Raw genomic sequence first — 16,070 nt, 5'->3', positions numbered from 1 at the left:
ATGGGCAACCAATGAACAAGTTCCAAAGGCCTTTAATAAGATTTGTCGATAGTTATTTTTTATTCATGTATTCTACATTGAAAATACATCCATTTATAGCATTGCATCTTTACATTTTTTATTAGCGCAATATACTTTAAATAACAATAAAAGATGTATCATATTGCCTTTGGTGGGTCGTGCTTAGCATGAGCTTCAAACTTTTCTAGTATATATATATATATATATATATATATATATATATATATATATATATATATATATATATATATATATATATATATATATATATATATATATATATCATTATTATATATAAAAACCTTATTTTTCTGGTGTCGCCAATATCAGACTTATAGGGTTTTTAGTACGCCACGTAAACTATCTTCTAAACGATGCCATAGAGATCGACGTCGATTCTCATTTCCTCATGTTACCATGTGACATATTGCCTTAACCGACATAAGCTATCTCCAGAACGACGCCATGGACTTCAAATTTGATTCACACCGACCAAGGGATTAAGATAAATTCTACACGGTTTTCCCACCGTTACGTTTGCGCTCCATTGTCTCCACCACCGCTTCAATTCTTACCGCTCTGCTTCTGTGTTCTTCATATCAATTGCCTCATTTTGATCGTATATCACGCTCTACTAAGACCCTAAAATCTCATGATCGCCACCGCCCCGATCAGCATGCCCCACACTGAAAAATTAAACTCACATTCATCAATCAAAATCACAATTCAATCCAAAGCAATTTAGGGCTTATGTTATTTACATCTTTGAACCGGAAAGACAGCATACTATGTGAAAACGAGTGGGAGCATAAAATCCAAGATTTGCAGAAGACAATTAAAGTTTTAATTTTGAATGATTTTATTATAACTATTTATAAGAATAGGACGTTGCAGAGGGAGTTAATGGCATCTTTCAGTACGATTACAATCAAATTAAAGGATGGAGGCATAAAGATCGGTCTCTCCCCATGGCTAGAATTTAGGGCAACATTTCCGTCAACATGGTGTAGCACATTCTTTCATTGTGGAACTTCTCTATCTCCTTCAACAAGGTGCTATTTCGGTTTCTTTTATCATATGTTCATCCCCTTTTCGAAATTTTTTTGTATGTGAATCTGTTCTTTGCATTTGCTAACGTGGTTTTCTTTTTTAAAGCATACATAATTAGTTTCTTTGGGTACAAATTTTGGTTGAATTTAGGGTTTCAATTGATGAAAATTTTCCTCTTCTTTGAAGGTACCTAAAGATTGGATCCTTCAATTTCAATTCATTATAACTTATAAGATTTTCAATTACCACAAAGAAATCAACATTTTTTTGCTCTTCTTATTGAAGTCGGTACAATTTTGTTGAAACTATGTTATTTGCAAGCAGGATTTTGGAATAGTAGGTTTGTTTTTATCTTGTGTGCATCTCTCTCATCTTTGTGTATGTGCATGTAGATTTTCATTTAGTATTTTGTGATTTAAACCAATTAAAAACAAGAAATATATGTGATGTTTATGTATACTCTCTTTTGGAATCAAAGAAAAAGAAATTATGTATTTTTCAGACTTTAGTTTCAGTTTTCAATCTTCCAGCTGCATTTATTTAAACCAAATAAAAACAAGGTTTCAAACAAACCCTTTGATGGATTTCCGCTCATAATGGGGGATAAAATCTTCTGCATATGTAATTTTAAATGGATTTTGGTCTTTTTACATAATCAATAATCTTGATTTACCATAGGTTCATGCTATATTTGGCTTTGCTACCACCTATCTTATTTTAGGATATATACTCAAGCATTCATAGTATGCCTTCGGTTCGGTGACTACCTGGCAATGAAAATGGTTTTATGTGTTTATGAATTATGATAGTTGTCATCACAGTTATGATATGAAAAAAATGGATCTGTTTGTTCATTTTGTAATCTTCTTAGTTTATGCTATTTTCCTATATTTGTTGTTGTCGGTTCTGTAGATGTTGTCTTTTTTTAGAATCCCTGTTTGCCCACTCATGATCCATATATAAGTTAGTATAAAACCCACTTTTTCCAACATATTTGGATTCAATTTTTTTCCCATTATCTTCATATCATATGAGTAACAGTTGGTTTATGAAATCAGATCACGTGGAACAATTTCATGCTTATGTTTAATTCATGTGTTAACCTTTGACCATGTATGTGTGATATGTAATTTGTATTGCTAATAAGAACTAAATGATGGCGACAATAATGTTTTCGTTTGAATTTCTCAGGAAAAAGAAGGGTTGTAGGTCAAAGTGTCCGCGTTTATAATTAGTGAATGAGTAAATTACATGAATGGTCCCTATGGTTTAGGATAATTTGCGTGTTTGGTCCCTAACTTTTTTTTTAAACTCGAAAGGTCTCTATTGTTTGTTTTTGTTACACGTTTAGTCCCTGAATTACCTAAAAAGCATGACACAACCCATTCTTATTTTACTTGAATCTGTCGGCTTTAAGGTAAACTCATATTAAGCCGTTATCATCATCTTTAACTTTTACGACTTAATTCAATGATACTCCCTTTCTCTCATGATAGGAGATTCATCTTGAATTTTAAGTCGGTGGGTTATCAAGACTTTAGCTTAAACATTTGTCAACGTATAACAAATTGACCAAAGATTGTTAAAATAGTTTTGTGTTTGAGTGGGGGGATGGTGATATTTATACTTATTAGTTATTACCTTCGTTCTACATGCAAAAGTATCTCCATGTGCATATCTCTATAACATAGTAGAGCTAGAGATTGATGTAATAATCATAGGAAGAACACCTTGTTGTGAAAAGAATGGTGGTTTTGGGAAAGATTTGTTGATTACTGAATAAGATCTGTCATATTGTATTGATTTATTTTTAAGTACATTGTTATTTCCCCTCTTTAGTACATTATACAGTGTATGTTATTTTAAACATGACAATACTGTCTTTATGTTCTTTCAGTGAGTACCCACATTTGGGACAAAGTATATTGTAACAATGGATTCAAATTTTTACTTAGCTGCAAGAATGCACTGTGCTTATGTCCTTTAAAATTTTTGCTTTTGATGTAAATACGACCCTTCGTTTTTCAACTTTTAATATAATGGAACTAATGGTATCATTTTTGAAGGGAAATATTTCAAAAAGGTTGATATGGAACAAGCAAAAATTGTTTATCACACTCGCGCTTAGTTAAGATGCAGAAATGGAGGAAAGTTCAAAAATTCCAAAAAATAGCAACGTACTTTCTTCTGATGAATAATATAGACTGACAAACCTTGTATTTATTTATTCGTAATATCAATATGCATATATTATTTATCGTACTTACATTTCCTTAATGACAGTTGGTTCATTTTATATATCAAAAGCAAACCCTGAAACTCAACATCATCAAACTGTCCATGTGTTGTTTTAAAGACCCTTCGTGGTCGTGCTAAGCACGGGCTCAAATGTTTCTAGTATACTATATATAAAAGCCCGTTTTATCTGGTTTCGTCTAGTAAAAATTGATAGGGTTCGGTTACCTCCACGTAATCTACTCTCGGAACAACGCAACATACAGAAATGTCGCTTTAATCTTTGTGAAGTATCGATTACATTTTCCAGATCGTCGCATCCCTTGGACGCCTTCCTTTTGCAATTTACCGGTTCATCTCCAACAAAAAGCCAATCGGAAAACCTTAATTATGCTACCAACAAAACATTCCCCAATTGTTGACCGCAAATGTTTTAGTTGCTGAATCAAAGAACGACAAAACTGTGATCTTCCTCCCAATGGTATGTTATCTACAAGAACCCTACTTTGATTTCAAGTTTTTATTTTATTTTATTTTATTTTTAAACTTGTTACCGTTAATCCAATCGATGGATTGTCTTGCCCCGATAAAATATATTCGAAATTGTCCCTTTTTATCCAATCTTATAAACTCTTTATTTCAGAGGTTTCCGTTTAGGATTAACATTGTTGTTTTGGGTTGTAATTTCAATATCTTTATGCCAAAAACATAATTTCTCAATTCTAAATATTTTTACCTACTGCTACAGTAGAAAATAGATTTCTGAGAGTTTTTCCTTATTGGTTGCTGGTAAATTGTAGACCATTGACATTCAAGGACATAAAACGGGCAATATTTATTTAAAAAAAACCTACCTGCTTGCATGTTTTTAATGGTATAGAAAACGCATCTGATATTCCTTTGTTAAAGCACCTGAGAAATTATATTTCATGGTTTGGTAAATGTCTTTATTAATTTTTAATTTTTTAGTAACTGTGGATTATTTAAATAACTCCCTTTTTTTTCAGCACCGTAGAAGGACAAGAAGTAATCCTATATGGTTGATGGTTCTTCCTTTCTTTCTGTTTGCTGTCAAATACTGTAAAGGTAATAACCCGATAGCAATGATAATGCAATAACTGGCTTAATATATATATATATATATATATATAGAAGTTAAATAAAGAACTACTATTAAGACTTTAGTAAATACCGACTTTCAATGAAGAAATATAACAGTTTGCTTGCACATGTTTCAAAAAGCATAGCACCCAATCTTCATGAAGGTTGGTGTTATAATTGCTTCTTAATCCTAAATTATATATGACTGTAATTTCTCATAAATGGTACAAACAAATTAGACCACATCAACAACTGCCACTCCCAACCGCTTTGAACCAACAATCCTAAATGATAGGAATCTACATAGCTTTCCTGGAATATTGTACCTTTCCAATATTATTTCTTATATATTGGAATCGATACAGCCATCTAGAAGTGAAATTTTCTTTATGCAATGATATTTGCTTGACAGTATTTTAAGAAATTTATATATATTAATGTCGTTATAATGTTATTGAAAAGTGTAAAAACTAAATAATCACTAGGTGCAAAGAGTAAAAAAGACATAAAAACCCTCAACTAACAAAAGAAGAAAAATTTACAAAACATTTGACATCTGTTAAGGAGACTATATATATCATTTTGAAATTTTCTTTCGTGTGTATTGTGGTTTCAACTCGATGCCAACTTCCCTGCATTTATATATTGGTTAGAACCTTAAGTGACACTAAGCAAAGACAATATGATACCTTCTTGTGCAGCCAAATAAGTACCTTCTGACATGAGTTGAAAGCGGGGAATCATGGGGGTAATGGTGGATGACCATGATGAAAGGTAGAGGAATGTAAAAACCTGTGCAAAACTGATCAATAGAAGCCTACCTTAATTTTTTTATCCGGGTGTTTGACTTTGGGTTGTAACGTATTTTCATTTAAATAAAGCTTGATAAGGTTTACAACGGGACTTCATGCATGCAGGAAGGATGACGTTCATTCTAAAATTATCGTATGGGAGTTTATACAATCCAGTAAGCATCAATTTCCCTCAAAAGCTCCCAATTTTATTCTAATTTGTTCTTGGTTTTTGCTTCTATGGTATGATTGTGCGGCCGATAAGTATAAAATTACTGTGACATCTTCTAAAAACATGGAAATAACAACCCTTACTTGCTCCAACATCATAAGGTGAACTTTATTTCATAATTTTTGTTTATTGCAAAAAATGCTTTTTAATGAAATTGGGACTTTTTGGCAGTTTTTAAAACCATTGTTACTATTATCTTCTTAAATGCAGTTTAATTTACTTGAACTCATTAGATGGCTTATAGTTGAACAATGTGTTCATGATGTTTTAAAGGATGATCCTCGTTTGTGACTAACTCATGACGAAAGGTAAAAAAAAAATGGCATAAATGCAAAAATTAGCCACATACTTCCATTCACTTAATTATCATAGCATCCCACTTAAATATCTACCCGTTTGTAGCAATATTATTTGAATACAAATCAATTTTCAATGCTTAAATTGGGTATATTTTCAAAGTACAATCGCCTGATGCAAAAGGAATGCTCCTAATTGGATAAAGTAGGCCGCTAAAATTTGAGTTAATAAAGTACAATGCTTACAAACTCGCTATGCATGTAGCCACAAATTACCATTTTCTAATTTTTCAGCATTAAAGAAGAAAAGTTAGTCATTTATTTGCTTATAATGGTGATATCTTTCTTATTTGTATATTTGATTATGGTTCTTCATTTCCAAGTTCTTTTTCATGTATTCTACATTTCAAAGAAAGATCGGCCATAATTCATGTATTGTTGCATAAAATTTGTGTTGGGAGTGTGTTCGTTGCATAAAAAACTTTATCTGTTTTCATTTCTGTCTATATATTATCATTTCAATTGAATGTAAAATGATATAGAAAAAAGAAAGTAGCATAACTGAGTAGATAATTCACTTACAAAATGCTACCAGGGTGCATATCTTAACTGCAACAAGGGATGACAATGAGGGAGTTATAGTTGAACTACGCATGGCTGATAACAAACAATTTATTTGTAATACCATTGTAATTTCATTTCCTTATCCCTAATGGCAATGTAATCTACTTTTCATGCCCAAAATATCAATATACTTCAATCTCCGTAACAATAACAACATTCTTGGTTCTTTACTGATAATAGTCATGTAATTGGAATTCATTACCTATAACAGCGATGTACTTACATTTGGCATTCCAAATAAAATATCGAAATTACCCTCCACGATCCGTGCTTAGCACGGGCCTCAAAATTTTTCTAGTATATATATATATATATATATATATATATATATATATATATATATATATATATATATATATATATATATATATATATATATATATATATATATATAAAAGCCCTTCCTTTCTCCAACCGTTTAGAACAAATTCATAGGGATCAAATGCCTCCACGTAACCCACTCTTGGAACGACGCAATTTATCAAAATGTGAATTAATTTAAACTTTCTGATCGTCGCATCCATTCTACCACTCTTCTTTTTGCAATTCGAAATACCCTCCATCTTTCCGTCACGTGTATCGGTTCCCTCAACAAGAATAATCCTACCAAATTTTCAACAAAAAGAATAAACTCTGGTTTGTTTCTTCATTATAATCAAAGCCTATCACAGAGAAAGGTACAAAGGGTGATTAGGAGGAAGCATATATGGGTCTAATCTAGGATGCCTACTAGGATTGGTATGAATGATGATTCGATCGATTATGGTGTCAAGTTCTCGGCTATTCTCGCCAATTTTCAACCCTACACTTATGAGAAACCAAAAATGATTTAGGCCTATTTTCACACACTGAAGGCAACATATCTTATCAGTTCGTATTGTGTGGAGGAATCAAATCCGAAATCAGAAAGTTAAGACCTGCTATATTTAATCTTACAAACCATAACTGTGGAGGTAATCTTTGGTTGATACATAGGACTCCATCAAATGGGGAGTCGTTTTTCTCACCAATCAAAGGTTGTTGATGATTATATTTGAATGCTTTAAAGTATGGTCCTTTACTTTTAGATTTCATTAATTGGAAGTTAGGGTTTTACTCAAGCCGTGGTGGGTTTTCTTTATATCCTTCAAATGTGTAGTTTCTTTTTCAATTGCGGTGAAATTTTTTTTTTTACACCCTAAAAATCTCGATCTTTTTTGTGATTTTGCAAAATGGGTTTTGGTGGATTAATGTTTTGGGTTTGGTATGCTATTGATAAGTTAAAATAGGGTTCAATGAATTACTTTGATTGTTCAATGCTTGACTATGTCAAAAATGTTTGAAATGTTTGAATTCTTATCTATATACTCTCTGCATCTTTGCTTTTTAGTTTTCTAGATAGTCTCTCCAAATTATTGTAATGAGATGTATAAGTGATTATTCCAATTTAGTACATATATTTATGGGATCTAATTTGAATCGTATCCTACAATTTCCTATAAAATAACTTGTGGCTCCTATTGTATAAATATTTTGGAGAAGCAATGTGGAAAAAATATAATTTGTTTACTTAATGTATGTTTTATTTTAATTGTTTTAACCTATTACAGTAGCTATTTTTCTATTATCATAACATGTCTCAATATATGTTTTATAGGAATGATGTCAAAAATGTCTTGACATTTGAAGGAGTGAGTTTTGAGGACAAATAACTATATGTCAATCTCATGTTTGATATTTATGTTTACTCGCGAATCGCAATATATGTAGTTTCGACATGTTAACCTAAAAATGAGTTCATTTGCGTTATACTTTCTCCGATTGTTCAAATTAGTAACATGTAAATTTAACGAAAAATGAAATGAATCAAATTGGTTAAACTAGTTTTCTAGGGAAAAAAGCACATTATGTTGCTAAATTTAGATGACTTGCTCGAAGTTGTGGACCCAAGTATACAATCAAGTTTTAATGTTAGACGTTGACTTCTTAAAAGTTCTTTCGTTTTGTTTGTTAATGGACTTGTTTACATTTACCGCATTAAAGTATGAATAACCTCAAGTAGCTTACAGTCTACAAAAGTTTCATATGGAAGTGTCCTAATTGAGGTTGGTGGTTTTATGTGATTTACATTCTTATAATTGATTTAATCCTAATAGTTTTAAATTTATTTAGATAAACTAAACTAATGAGTTTTTAGTTGTATAACAATTGTTTGTAATATTGTCAAAAGCTTTTATGCTGCGACATATTACATATGACTAAGGCCATGTTTCTTTTTTCACATTAAGTGGCCGACACTTCTTGTTGCATATATATATATATATATATATATATATATATATATATATATATATATATATATATATATATATATATATATATATTAGTAGCGTACCCGCGCGATGCGGCGGCAAAGATTAGTTCATTTCAATGATTGGTTTCCTTTCGGTATCATTAGATAATTTCCTTCTGGTTGTGGCATATGTGACAGATTCATTTTGGTGCATAGTTTCGTAGAAGCGATCATTTTCTTTTGGCTTGTGGTTTTTATTTTTTTTGCAGTGAAACATTTCATATTTCAAAGAAACATATTGTAGTCTGTAAAAACTGAAATATGTTCATATCTTGGTTTAAAAATATAAGTATATTGTTGTTTTAGATTAAAAAGTAAAAATATCCACAATTTTGGTTTAAAAATATAAATTTGTTATTATTTTTGGTGAAAAATAAAAGTACGATTGTTTTTTGGGTTAAAAATAATTATATTATTGTTTTGTGTTAGAAGGAAAATATATGTTATTTTAATCTAAAAATATAAAAATTAAAGATTTAGAAATAACAGTGTAACCATACACAACCTATATAAAGCATATTCATAAATCGATTACTTTCATTAAGAGTTTCCAACTAATAGTTTAATTTATTATGGAATCAGATATGTATAATAAAAAATAAAAAATAAAAAGGTTTATAATTTTAAAATCTTGACTGGTTTATTCTGTTAACCTTAATAGACAAAATGTTAAACGAAAACGGAATAAAATAAGGTTTTAAAAATATCGGTTTAACTGAAAACCAAATAAAATTAACCAATTAAACCAAACCTTATTTGGTCCGGTCGGTTTATTCGGATTTTGTTTTCTTCATACACCCTTATTGACGAAAGACGTTATCTTCATTTTATAGATACAAAACGATAGTAAGTTGACAAAAAGTAGTTGGTTTCTGTTAATCTTGTAATATGTTATCTTTTAAAACCCGGATCGACCCGGCCGGTTCAACCGGTTGGACCGTAACCCTGGGTGGAAGGCGGGTCAATTGAGAACGGTTTTTTGTAAAAAAAATGTGGACCGGATCGAACCGATCGGGTTTCCCCTAACCCGCGGTCGAACCGTTTATGTCGAACCAGGTAAACCGGATTGACCCATTTTGATATGGTTTTGATCGATTAATTGATGTTTTCTTCTCCTATCGACTGTGAAGGTGACGGTTTTGGTGAGTTTATTGATTATTCATTGTTAATTGATCACTGTTTCAAGGTTTCTGATTGTGTAGATTATATAATTAGGATCCAATTAACATATGTTTATTAATTACAACATTGCTTTTCAATGCAATTAAATATGGAATCAAGGGAAGAAGAACGATTACAAGCACAATTTATAACATGTTTTGATATTTTTTCAATGTTTAAACTTTGAAGGCATCAAATTATTGGTTTTATATGTCTATGCATTATACAGGAAAGTAAAAATATATGAAAATAAAAAAAGATCATAAACTAGGTTGACCCGTGAATCGGTCATCATACCGGGTCAATTAAAAACCCGGGTTTTAAAACATTGGTAATATGCTAATATGTGCAAAATTTTAAAGTTTTATCCTTTTGACATGTAGTTGGTTTCTATACGACGTAAGTCTTGATTTGTAAAAAAAAACTCCACTCGACTCACAGATAATAATGTAAAATTTGACTTACAGCCTTACCTGTATACAAAATATACTCACATATTAAAATGGAACGCAAATAAACGGTACATGAGTAAAAATTGACTCCCGTCCTTACTTATATACAAATAAGTAGTAATAAAGTAAAATTTGACTTAAACAAATAGAATGCAGTCCAACATATATGTGCAAACTTTTGCTTTTTTACAACCCAAAGAGATAAATTACATGAGACTTTGAACCATATATTTTCCAAATCAAACAAATCTTCTTTGATATGCAAACTGCATCACTTCTAGAAAGTCTATACAGCAACATCACCATAGAAATGAGACTCTAAAGTGCAGTAAATCTCTTATTGAATGATTACTTGAGAAAATTGAATACCAGCACCAGCATGTACGATAAAACCTTAATAGCTAGCCCATACCCATATAATTTTTTTGCAAATACAATTCAAGTGACACCCTAACTCTCCCAAAGTAACTTATCCCTCAATTTGCATTGCCAAATCACCAAATATCGCCAATGATAGCTCAACAATTCCATTATGTTGAAATCTCTTTCTTCAAAAAATGTATGGGAGACGCCAACCTGTGAAATTTAAATCAAATAAAGATTACTATTTAATTTACCTCAAATAAGAAAATATTGGAAGTTTGAGATTACAATTCATTAGGCACAACTGCAATGAAAAGTTGAGCAGACAAAGTTACATGATTAGTTAGCATCTACCATCACAAAGGATAAATGCCAATCCTTCAGAAACTTTATTGTTGATTTTCATAGACTATCTTATTCAATAAATTGATGTATGTTTCAGAGTTTGAATAATTCCAGCAGTTAAGGATTCCATGTTCGGTGATGCCAATATAAACCCCTCAATAAGTAATCAAATTTACATACTTGCATAAGATCCATAAATTTTTCAAATTTACACACTTGTAAACTTCATAATTTAGCTGAGTTTGTAAAGATTGGTAATTTTGTTGAGTGAACGTGTTTTACTGGACATATTACATAGATTAGTCCATTTCGGATGATAACTTGAGCTAATTAAAGTTAAGAATCAGAATTAAACACTCTTTGAGACATTTTATCGAATAGATAGAGAGTGCAAAAACATTTATGATAACTTAATCACTATACATTACCAAACAAATATGATAACAAATCAATAAATTCAAAGGAAAACCGGATAATAAAACCTCCATGTCAGCAAAAAAGAACCATAAGCAGCACCATAAAACTTCAAAGAGTAGCCTCTACTTATTTCAATCACCATCCAATATAATAAAACCCCCATTGTATGATATATGAGCTTGAAGATTTAGCACAAAAGAAATCAATAATTACCAAGCAACTTTGGTAAACCCATTAAGACATCAATAAATCGCAAGTTCTTTAAATTATTAGCCAAAAGAAACAGTGAACCCTTCATTTAATCAGTCTTCCAAAATCAAAATTTCTTTGTAATAATTGGTTTGTTTGGAAAGAACGGAATGGTAAAGCCTACCTGATTATATCCATTTATGTGTGTATGAGAGAGAGGGGTAGCCATAGTTAGATCTGAAATAGATAAAAAAAAAAAAAAAAAAACCCAAAACATCTGTCAATTCCTTTTTCACATAAGAGCCAATAAACTTGCACCTACAAGCTCTCTATACCTGATTACATGTATAGGAGTGATTAGGTCGATGGTAGCAGCTAGGATTTTATAGCTTAGATGAATACTAAAAATCAACGAATATCCAAGTACGCACTCAAGGCTGACAGATCTGCTTAACAATAAAAACCAAGCATAAGCAAGAGGGTTAAATCCAAAAGTGAAAAATCTCTAATAACCCCACTTTTGTCATAATATATGAAGTATACTTTAGTAACTTACAAAATCATGAGTAAAGCATAAATTGAACCTCTATGTTATACCATTCGATAAAGAAACCACCATGTTTTTGATATCAGATCTAAACTCTCCCCATAAACATCTCTTGCTAGGTTCAGACAACTATAATGGTACACATGGATGTTGTTGCATTTAGAAAGAGATTCTCTCATCTCAATAGCATCTCACAAAGGTTTTGGGATTTTCAGAACTGACCAGCCAATAACTTCAGTCTGCAACCAAGGGACGAATGATTAGCATATGGGTTCATACACATACACAGAGTTAGAGAGAGAGAGAGAGAGAGAGAGAGAGAGAGAGAGAAAGAAAGAGAGATATGGGCACCTGATGGTGAGCTATGATAGATGCGGAGGTGGGTTGTGATGTCGGAGAGTGACCACATGCGATTTAAAAAGTACCAACCTATAAAATTTAGTAATAAACTTAAGCAACAACTCATCAACACCCAAAAGGGCGATTTACACAAAATTAACATTTGGAAGAAGAATAACCCTTGTCTGACTAACGATTTAGAAAAAATTAGGGCTTTAGGACATAAATTATGACATAAGAAAAAAGAATACAAAAGAGAGTTATAGATTGGAGCGGAGATTGTTTGATGTTGTAATTTGAGGAGAAGTCAGCTTTTTGTTGATCCCATCTGATCGTTGTGGTTTGCTAAGAATTGAATGAAATGGTGGACAGTGACCCGCTAATAGGTTGTAGCAACGACCAGATGGTGGTTGAACGTGATGTTGGTGTGAGATGTTGTCGGAGTCAGGTGGCGACGGTGGAGGCACTGAGACATTTAGTAACGACGCCAAGAGAGAGATGGTAGAGATGTGGTTTAATGGCGGCTATTGTGTAGAGGAGATTGGGGTAACTGCGTGTAATAGTGTAAAATACATATAGGTGTTTAGGATGTGAATGGTTGGTGGACTTCCAGGGCGTCGATTGAGAAAAGGAGACACTACGATTTTTTGGTGAGTATTGATCGATTCTGAAGCGATTAGGAAGGAGACACAAAGAAGAGGCGTTTGATTTCCTTATGATGGAGGTTGTTGCGTCTAGTGTTGTGTGTAGAGAAGATTAGGGTAACATTAAAGATAAGGTAATACCGTGTACGTATACGCCGATGTGATTATAAGCTTAATATTATTGTACATGAGGTATTAGGTATTGTACCTCTTAATTTTCAAGAAACATGCAATATGCTTAATAATATAGTATATATATATATATATATATATATATATATATATATATATAATGTTACTCTCCTGAAATCACATGTCTGAGTTAAATATTATAGGTATATTCAAATGGAAAGAATTGTTAGAAAACAATTGTAGTAATGCACAAAAGGACAATAATAGAAATTTTACGAGGCGTATGTTCAACACAATACATTTGCATATGTTCAACACAATACATTTAAAAGTAATTTGTCTACAGTCAAAATTTTGTTTTTCAAGATGCTACAACTAGAAAAAGTTCTATGATGGTCGGTCATGCTAAGGTTGGAATTTACTGAGAGGAAGAAAAAGAAAATGTAGAAGCAAATATAGAAGATGTAGAAAGTATAGTTGCAATTTTGGTATCTAAAATGGTTGTGAAGATGTTGTATTTATGCAACAAATTCTATAACCAACATTCAAAGCATTAAATCGAAAATTTAACACAAAGATTCTAACCAACCCTTGAATTTCTTGAGTTGATCAGTGGTGCATTCATGATCATAAGAGATATGATCGCACATGCATTTAGTATTGTTCTAATTGACAAGTGATGCATTTGTAATCACACAATGTATGGCCACACACAAATTCATGAATCGAAGTCTTTCAGTTTTTGCATTTGCATCCCCTGGGCACACAGGGGAGCCTTGTTACTTTACGTTTTACAAGACTAAGAAGTTTTTCTATTTGTAAAATGCCTTTACTTTTCACGTTGATACATACATGACATGGCTTAAAACTCATTAAACATTTATCCAACTCATTCAACTGCCATGCTTTAATAATTAATTTCATATTCATCCAAAATTCGTTTTATATATTTAATATACCAAAACGGAGATATTACGATGTGGAATACAAATGTATAACAATTATCCATTTTTAATTCATAGAGTTTTGAATATCTAATGAGAAAAGTTCACTTTTGGAAAATGGTAAACCCATCCTACAATAATTTTGTTGTAGAAAATTAAAGCACATGCTTTAAGAGAGGACCAAATAAATACATGTTAGGAAGTTATCATTTAACTTGTAAATGAATTATAATTTATAATTTTATCTTGTTTGAAAGATACATTTTGCTCTCAAGCCAATTTTAGGAGTGCGTTCATTTGTAGGAGGCCATCTCGGTGTAGCAAACACCTTACCAAGCGGTGGAGGCATGATTGTCACCGCCACAGCTTCATGTCTCATATGTTGGAGCTCATTTTTGAGGAAAAAAACAGTTTACCATTCCTTAGAAGCATAACTACCAACATCTATCTTCTTTTTACCCTATTTAAATGAGATTCATTGAATATCATTGCCGTATAATTTAACTACAAAAAGCAAAAACATAACCCATTCAACTTATATAATAAATAACTAGGGTAAAACCCGTGGAAACAACGGTTGAAAAAGAAAAACAACATTGAAATTTAAAGAAATGTTATCATTCATAAAGTGGTGTAATCAAATAATGTAAAACTTGAGAAGTGAAAATAATTCTAAAAGCTTGGCTTAGGTGTCACATTCAAAGCTAATTGTCATAGTTAGTTATCTTCCTAAAGAACATTGCTAAATCTCATTTATTCATAGATTTTGTTCAAGTATGATAAAGAGAAATGAGGATCGGTTATGAACATGAGTAGAAATATGTGACCATGATTAGAAATATGAATTGCATTGGACCCTTTGGTTTATCATTGGTACCTTGTTTGGTTGTGTAAACATCTTCGAACAAGAGGAGAATAGAGACATATCATACTTGCCTAACCCAGTTAAAAGGAAATAGTAGCTAAAGAAAATTAAGTTCTTGTTATCTAAACTAAAAATGGTTTTTAAGTAGTGAAGACACTGTACAAAACATTTCATAAAAACAAAGCCTAAAAATATTAAAGTAATAGGATTAGAATTTTTATTATACCAATTTGAAGTCAATATCAAAAGTGAAACAAATAGGATTAGAATTTTTCTTTTACACCAAAGTTTTGATTCATCAAAATTCATAAAAAGACCGAAATACCATTTTATAATTTAATTGCGCCAATATTTAAAATCAAACTATTCATTCCTATTCTTGCTACAACCATGGTCACGGTTTTTGAAGTAGATGAAAAAAAGCTTATAAAATCCACATATCCCAAAAAAGACCATCTTGACCTTTAATCTTATTTTTGCACAGAGCATCCAATCTCTAGTATTCTTCAATCTATTTTAATTTTTCACCATAAAAAGATTTTATGCCATTTGTTTATCCTTTTAACTTTCTTTTCCCACCAAGACCAACCCAACTTTATACAAACACGAGTTGAACATCCAATTTTACTTTTACTTAAAAAAAAAAAAACATTTTGACCTTTATTATTTTTATCACACGAGGCATTGCCACCATTGATTTTTGACATTCCTCTCCTCTTCATCTTCAATTAAATAACCGGATGCACCAATAAATCATAAAAACAACAAAAATATGGAAAATTTGACATTCAATTAAAAAATTAAACCTTCTCTTTTTCAATGAGAATTCCATATTTTCTTCATCAAACCCCAAAACCCCAACTTTAAATTGAATCAACTTAAGTCGTATATCTTTAAAAATGTTTAAAACCACTTAAAACAACAAAAATATGTCTTGTTAAAAAACAATTATTTATAAGTCAGAATATTTGTTGATACATATTGTCTAAT

At 31.3% G+C, this 16,070-nt stretch overlaps 2 long non-coding RNA genes across 2 annotated transcripts; one reads left to right on the top strand and one right to left on the bottom strand.

The window, feature by feature from the left end:
* Positions 1-523: 523 nt before the first annotated feature.
* Positions 524-6,470, top strand: LOC145014160 (uncharacterized). Its single transcript, XR_013665430.1, has 6 exons — positions 524-1,073; positions 3,138-3,787; positions 4,314-4,392; positions 5,109-5,181; positions 5,289-5,374; positions 6,322-6,470. It is a non-coding gene; the product is annotated as an uncharacterized LOC145014160 (long non-coding RNA).
* A 5,311-nt stretch (positions 6,471-11,781) lies between these two features.
* Positions 11,782-13,151, bottom strand: LOC145018434 (uncharacterized). Its single transcript, XR_013667010.1, has 3 exons — positions 12,508-13,151; positions 11,945-12,395; positions 11,782-11,846 (listed from the first exon to the last, which is right to left on the bottom strand). It is a non-coding gene; the product is annotated as an uncharacterized LOC145018434 (long non-coding RNA).
* Positions 13,152-16,070: the final 2,919 nt, after the last annotated feature.

The sequence above is a fragment of the Lactuca saligna genome, chromosome 9, assembly GCF_052625555.1.
Source record: "Lactuca saligna cultivar CGN05327 chromosome 9, ASM5262555v1, whole genome shotgun sequence".
NCBI classification, from domain to species: Eukaryota; Viridiplantae; Streptophyta; class Magnoliopsida; order Asterales; family Asteraceae; genus Lactuca; species Lactuca saligna.
This window is presented reverse-complemented; position numbering and strand designations above follow the sequence as displayed.